This window comes from Astyanax mexicanus, chromosome 1 (assembly GCF_023375975.1).
Source record: "Astyanax mexicanus isolate ESR-SI-001 chromosome 1, AstMex3_surface, whole genome shotgun sequence".
NCBI classification, from domain to species: Eukaryota; Metazoa; Chordata; class Actinopteri; order Characiformes; family Acestrorhamphidae; genus Astyanax; species Astyanax mexicanus.
The window spans coordinates 84,756,705-84,763,616 of NC_064408.1; the positions used below are offsets into that span (position 1 = coordinate 84,756,705).

At 39.4% G+C, this 6,912-nt stretch overlaps 1 protein-coding gene across 1 annotated transcript in view; it reads right to left on the reverse strand.

Annotated features, from left to right (window-relative positions):
• Nucleotides 1–6,784, reverse strand: part of extl3 (exostosin-like glycosyltransferase 3) — a 40,702-nt gene extending 33,918 nt beyond the window's left edge. The window contains exon 1 of the mRNA XM_007255470.4: nt 6,558–6,784. The gene's annotated coding sequence lies outside the window, so the exon portion shown is untranslated. The remainder of the gene's footprint in view (nt 1–6,557) is intronic.
• Between the last annotated feature and the right edge of the window lie 128 nt (nt 6,785–6,912).

Below are 6,912 nucleotides of genomic sequence, written 5' to 3' on the forward strand. Positions count from 1 at the left end.
AATAGCTGAATGTTTAGTGCATGTATATTAACTGCAAAAATATTTTTTGTGTCAAAATGTTTGGTAATATTATTTTGTATAATAAGCTCTAGAACCCCCCCGCACCCCCTTCCTACAAACATGTTCAGAAATATACAGAGCAGTTAGCGCTTAGCTAAGCCCAAAGTACAATGACAGAGATCATATTCACAGGATTCACAGCATAACAATCATTTTAAAAGCTGTTATTTTGAGCTAAAATTCTTAAAACAAGCAAACAAAACACAGAAAAAAAACACTTTACCTTAACTTTCAACTAGTTTCACTAAAGTAGTTTAGCTTCCTTCCCTGAACTAGCTGAACCTGATGTAGCTTAGCTTCCCAAATGAATCTGCTTAACCCGAGGCAGCTTCACTGTGAAGCCATATCATCTACAGCTGCTTCTTTGAACAGGTTTTACCTGAGGCAGTTTAGATGCTTCTCTAGTCCTGCTTTCCCTCAGAGACCATAGCTGGTTTTCTCTGAATCCACTGCATCTGAGGCAGCTCATTACAGTAAAATGGATGCAGAAAATAATAGTTGTGTTAATGGGAAATTACCAATCACCAGAGATAGAGATCATTTATTTTTACATGATAATAATGGCCAGCAGCACAACAACTGTTTCTAGTTCATTTACTATAGGCTGCAACAGTACATGAGTTTGTTCATTTAGAATGTTTCCTCTGTGATTTGTTTACAAAAAAAAAAAAAACAGAGCTTTATCTCTGGTTTTTGGTCAGACCTGTCTGGGGCTAAAGCAGGAAAGTAAATACAGAAATATAGTCCTTGGTTAAATGGTTCAAAACTAGGTTTACTTGTAAAAAAAAAAAAATAATAATAATTAATTGGATCACGCTCCCACAAAAATGAACTGGGCCCAGTTTTCCAAAAGCATCTAAGGGGTTGTCCCAAATAAATGAGTCTACACACAGGATTGATTTTGGGATCATGTCAATAAATGTCAACATATCGCCTCTGCTAAAACAGAGAGTTTTCTGAAATTTTTATTTTCTTAGCTACTGCAGACAATGGAGGTTGAGGAACCGTTTCATATGCAGCATACATAAACAACTCAAAGACCTATTGTGTTTCACAAAGAACAAAAAAAAAAAGTGTTTTTAGCAAGACACATTGAAAATAAGATGCATCTCTTGTGGGTCCAAGGGGGGTTGTTGTGGTCCACACCAGAATATTAATAACGCATTTATGATTTAACCCAAAGGTGAACCAGCAAACCAGTTTAACAAGTTCAGGTGAGAAAACATCCTAATAATCCACTCTAAAATCCACTGTAGTTTGTTTTCATATGGATGGAGAAACAAAGAACAAGTGTCCACTCAGATATCTGGCTAAAGCAAATTGCTGTGGCCAGAGGCACAAGATAACAGAATCTCCATCCCTTCTCTAAAAAAACAACAACAACAAAAACAATCACAATTGTAACGGCTTCAATACATTTAAAAATATTTGTCCCCACAACAGTGACTAACTATGATCTATTTCACCCACACCCATCACTCTATGTAGCTCAACCATATCAATGCTAAACTGTCCATCCCACGTTTGGCAGCACCAGACAGACTCTGGATCAGTAGGATCGCTGTGGAATGCTATGGCATTCACATGCTCGTCCAAAAGCGCCCATCCAAATGAGTCAAATCCACCATGTGTTATCTACTCATAGCAGCCCGGGCTGGCTCCTAAAGGCCCTTTCCCAGCCCTGGCCAAGCTCGTCAATTCCTCACCCGCTGCCAACAGCTGCCAGCCCACTGCATGCCCGCGCAGCTCAACGCCGCGGGATTGTGGGACAGCAGCATGATTTCTTCCCCCGAGGGGAAAAGTGCATTCAAATGCTGTGGAGGAACAACAGTCCTGCCCCGCATAACGAGGGACGCAGCTGGTGGGGCGCAAACATGCCGAACAGCAGCAGGAATGAATATGAAATACAGCTTCCACCAACTCTCACAAATCTCCACAAGCACAGTCAGTCCAGAGACAACCGTGCACTAAAGAGAACTTCTGTGTAATGCAGAAGTTGAGATGTGAACAGTTCATCAGAGTTTTAGTGTTACTGAGACATAGGTTTTCACAATAAACACATCTAAAGAGCTGCAATAACTTTGTGAACGCCAGACTTAAAGCTGTATTATGTTCAGCAACACAAAGAGGCTGGAGGTAGAGTGAGGTAGAGGTCCACAGTGAACACACTCAGCAAACTACCCATCTTACCCTGGGGAAAAAAAACAAGTGCAGCCACCCCAATTACCAAAAAATCTTTTGAGAAGCTTAAACTAATTAAAAATCCAAATTTAATCAGGATTTTCAACAGCATTGTCGTACATTGCTTTTTTTCAGCCATAACATGCACCCCTGTTTGAAACGCTGATTTATAAAAACTCATTTATTGTAAAGAATCTGTTTAAAATCAAATCAATTTTACACACTGTAAGATCCAGGCCAGTCATGCTTAGTGCTGATTATTATGCTTACTGATGATTTGATCATAACCCACCTTAGAATGGTTGATATTTAATTTAGTGAGGTATATGTTTCCCTAGTTGCCTGCACAAAGGCAACCTTTTAATACTGATAAAACGTCTAAACAAGCACCATCAAATCACACTGATGTTCTTTTGGCCTGTAATAGGAAGAATACCATCTCTTTTATTGCTACTTTGGGCTGCTAGTTGCACTACCTGTATTAACTCTGTATTATTACTCTAACATTCAAGTCCACGTGAATCTTTTACTTTCTGTGATATATCCCTCAACTTCTTCAGAAATGCGGTGCAGTGCGTGCAAATTTCACTTCCTGACTGTATCAAGCTCTGGGGTTGTGCTGCACCACAGTAAACATTTCAGTTGTAAAGGGAAAAAAAGTTTTTTTTCGTAAAGGCCTCTACAGCAGGATAATGATTCTAAACTTAACTTTTAAAGGTCCAAACTTTTGTTTGGCAAAAGCTCTCACAGTCTTTCAAACTTTACATCCTCGGAAATCTGCTGACAGACCTCAAAACAGAAGTGCATACAAACAGCTAGAAGAACCTTACAGAATGAAGTGTTTAGTAGTGGAGAATTGGCAAAAACAAACAAACAGACAAACAAGAATTGAAAGACTCTTGGCTGCTATAAAAAGCATTTACAAGCTGTGATGCTTGCCAAATTGGGTGTTACTAATCACTGACCATGCAGGTTGCCCAATTCTTTGCTTCAGGCCAGTTTCCTTTTTGGTATTTTGAACTGTAAAATCTCAAAATATATATATTTGTTTTTGACCAGGAGTGGCCAAAGTCTCGAATGCCATTGATTATATTACCATATATGATGGCATGGTCTAGCATAATCTGACCATAACCGCAATGCTAAAAACAATGATAACACGTAATAAATTCACATTTTGCAAATTTACTGTCTACATTAGCATTTACAAGTAGAACTATCTATGATGATATAAGTTGGCATTAAGTTATCATTATAGCTTCAAACACATTCACAATGATCATCACATATATTAGTATTTTACAACATGAATATGCAATTTTAAAACAAATGTATGCATTAAGTATGCTATTAGTCTACATATCATTATCCAGTAGTATTAACAAGTAAATTGAGAATTTGTGCTTTTCCTAGTTTTGTGATGCAAAGACCAGCCCAGTTTCACTTTGCTGCCATCACATATGATGAGCATGTGTTTGGGAAGCAAAGAAAACAGAACGGGGGATGGGGGGCAGTTAGGAAGGGAAAAAAAGTGGCTTACGCAGTTTGGGATATTTAAAGCTGAAGTTTAAGCCTGAATAAATTCTTTCTCACACACACACTTCACAGCTCAGCCCCGTGCCAACACCACAAGAACCACCATTTATCTCACACAGACTCATCCTTGAGCACAGCTGACTTCAGCAGGGCATTTTTCAGAGGTTGGAATTTGTGCAGATGTCCTGCTTCCTCGTAGATAAATACTGTGCAATTATTCATCTGGTGCTATATAAAATGTTTCCGCCTACTGACATGAATATATGCGTCCGGTGTGCCGCAGCAGATGGACAGCCCCCGGTGATCAATGACTCCAGGAGCTGCGGTACAAAGAATCACTACAGCTCCTGCAGAACAATGAAACTTTTTTACTATGCGATCAATACAAAACCTGTGACTCCTTACCAAAACATAACAAATAAACACATATTTACAAATCACTGAAATCCTGCATCACAGAACACTGACATAAAAATTCCATGCATATTTCCAGGTCTGTGTCCAACTTCGTGTCAAATTTCCCACCCAGCTGACATGTGCCAACACATTTCAGTTGCTGTAAACAAGAGGGGCTGAACTAACAGATAAGGCGCAGTGATCTGGATGCGCCTTTAGGGATGAAGAGCACCTGAGAACTGTTGTCTTCTGCTCTCAACTCTAACATTTTAGCTGAGTTTGCATTCATTTAAAGAGTTTATAAATATAACACTAATTCTTAAAGCAACCTGGAATGCAGACTTTGAAAAGAACACTCAAACTAATTTTGTTAGAATACTCATACCAAGCTGCATTAAGTGCTGCCATAACAGTCAAAAAAAAAAAAAAAAAACAGGAAGCTCAGTCCAGACAACACTTAAATCTTACATCTGTTCAGTTAGCTAACTATCTAACTATCTAACTAACTAACTAACTCAAAATTTATATTACATTGAATGCTCATAAATTCTGAACAGGCGGCTCATATTTGTTACATAATATATACATTTAAAATGCTCAAATTGAGCAATTGTGAATTAATTAAGTTCTGAGCAAAATGCTCACAGTAAATAGAACCATTTTCTAAATGTTCAACAGAGCCACTTTAAACAAACACTCATTTCACAAATTAGGAAATTTCATACATTCAGACCCAAGAATGCATAAACAAATACTAATTTCCAACATAACATACACATGCTGGAAAATACGCAAAAATGTCTAATACAATAACAATATCACACTTTGCTAATTGCTAGAACTGTGCTTACAGTTCTTAAACTATATCTCAACACCAATGAAACAGAACTCTCCAATTCTCTGAAGAGCGTTCACACTTTAAGTAAATACGAATTCCACAAAAAGTCTCCTACCCACAACTCTAAATAAAGGACTAACTAACTACCTAGGTTAATTAGGTACACTTCTATTATTTGTTACAGCTTGGCACTCATTTTAAACAAATGTTATTATTCAAAGGACAGCTCTGGAAGAAAAAATAAGAGACCACTTTATGATTATGTTTTTCCTTGATTTTGCCAAATTGAAAACCTCTGGAAAATAATTAAGAGGAAGATGGATGATCACAAGCCATCAAACCAAGCTCGACTGTTTTGCACCAGGAGTGGCATAAAGTTATCCAAAAGCAGGCTGTAAGGCTGGTGGAGGAGAACATGCCAAGATGAATGAAAACTGATTAAAAACCAGGGTTATTCCACCAAATATTGATTTCTGGACTTTTAAAACTTTATGAATAGGATTTTTTTTTTTTGCATTATTTGAAGTCTGAAAGCTCTGCATCTTTTTTTGGTATTTCAGCTATTTCTCATTTTCTGCACATAAATGCTCTAAATAAGAATATTTCTATTTGGAATTTGTGAGAAATGTCCGTAGTTTATAGAATAAAACAACAATGTTCATTTTAGTCAACATATACCTATAAATAACAAAATCACAGTCTTCAGTAATTTTTCTAGAGCTGTATATGTAAAGATGTGTGAAGAGCTAAAACAATCAGATTTATTCAAAAACTGAACCTGTACTAATATTTGTGTACGGAATAGCTAATCATCTAGATAACTACCTAGCTAAAAACGCCTAGAGTACAAGACACGCAATACGCTAACAGCAGTGGAAGGCTACAGATGTGTGTAAAGATCTGAACCGAATTATTGGACTGTTCCTAAACACTCTAGTTAGTTAGTTTAATGTCTATACCTGAGCTACATCTGTCTCTGTGGGTCTGCTCTCCGGTCGCTGTGCGCAGGTTAGTTATAACCCGAGCTAAAGCTACAGGAACGTCAAATCCAGCCAGACGCCGCTTTAACGCGAAGCAGCATCGATTTAATTGGGTCTGTAGGATTAAAACACACTTCAGATTAAGTATTAATCTGTCTCGCGTTCTGATTTAAACCACAAAACAACTGAAACGACAGAAAATGGCGAGATAATGGTGATAAACTGGGTTGAATTCGGCTGTTTCTGAGAAATTTTCCGTTCCACCTTAAATGGTGCGGCACGTACGGTGAGGTGCCTCGGGCGCTTTGCTGTACGTGCCGCACCATTTAAGGTGGAACGGAACAATTGGAACAAGCAGACAACTTCAGCTTCGTTCACACAAGACCATATGCTGCGCTTTAACGCGCTCCTCCGGCTCGTGTTTGAGGGGTTTAAGGTTTTCTAGGATCTAAAACAACAGGCTAAACAATAACACAGAAGCAGCTAAGATAGCTTAGCCACCACTAGCCCAGCTAACCCCGTTAGCAGTGGAAGGAGGAGATGTGTGTGAGCTGCGTCTCTCTTACCCCGGTGTGTGAAGAAGGAGCTCCGCTGCAGCAGCAGCAGATCCACGTCTCCGCACAGATCCGCCGCAGATCACGGACCGTACAGACGACCCGGAGCACACACGAGCTGATTCACACCCAGCCCTTACACCTCCTCCAGCCGTGTAACCTCCCAGAGCTTCTCCCCGGACCCGCACAGCATTGTTAGATAGCTAGATCCAGCTCTGCAAACACTGCGAGCGGTGGTGCATGCTGGGAACGGCCACTGTTTGCATTGCTTGAGCATTACAGCATGGTGCACTAGCGCCACATGGTGGCCACGTGCCCGCACGCCTCCCCCTTCATAACGGAGGACCTCTAGAGAAAAGAATACACA